Source organism: Gossypium raimondii, chromosome 4 (assembly GCF_025698545.1).
Source record: "Gossypium raimondii isolate GPD5lz chromosome 4, ASM2569854v1, whole genome shotgun sequence".
NCBI lineage: Eukaryota > Viridiplantae > Streptophyta > Magnoliopsida > Malvales > Malvaceae > Gossypium > Gossypium raimondii.
In genome coordinates, this window is record NC_068568.1 from 24341715 (window position 1) to 24342424 (window position 710).

At 40.3% G+C, this 710-nt stretch overlaps 1 non-coding gene across 1 annotated transcript; it reads right to left on the reverse strand.

The window, feature by feature from the left end:
* Positions 1–255: 255 nt before the first annotated feature.
* Positions 256–362, reverse strand: LOC128040658 (small nucleolar RNA R71). Its single transcript, XR_008195464.1, has one exon. It is a non-coding gene; the product is annotated as a small nucleolar RNA R71 (small nucleolar RNA).
* Positions 363–710: the final 348 nt, after the last annotated feature.

Here is a 710-nt window from a genome sequence, read left to right on the forward strand (position 1 = left end):
CTTCAGACAGTGGGCCAATTTAGTGGAATGCCTACCGAAGATCCTCATCTTCAATTAAGATTGTTTATGGAGGTGAGCGATTCTTTCAAGTTAGCCGAAGTACTCGATGATGCGATATGATTAAAGTTGTTCCCATCTTCGGCAAGGGGCGGAGTTCGAGCCGGGTTGAACTCGTTACCACTAAATTCTATTTCCACATAGCAAGAGTTAGTAGAAAGATTCCTCATGAAGTATTTCCCACCCAGCGAGAATGCTAAGTTGAGGAATAAGATCACTTCTTTCCAATAAATAGATGATGAGTCCTTGTATGAAGCATGGGAAAGGTACAAAGAATTATTATGAAAATACCCTCATCACGGAATCCCTCATTGCATCCAACTTGAGACGTTTTATAATGGTCTCAATGCTCACACGAGGATGGTAGTGGACACTTTTGCTAACAATGCTCTCCTTTTTAAGTCTTATAATGAGGCTTAATAAATCATCGAGAGGATTGCCAGAAATAATTATCAATGGCCAACCAATCGAGCAGCGTCAGAAAGATGACTCGCTGGAGTACATGAAGTGGACGTTCTTTCTTCACTTGCATCTCAGGTATCCTCAATATCTTCATTGTTTAAAAATTTTACCACTAATGGGTTTAATGGTTTTGCAGCTCAGCCACCAAACCAAATTGAAAATATAGCCTGTGTCTATTATGGGGAAGGACA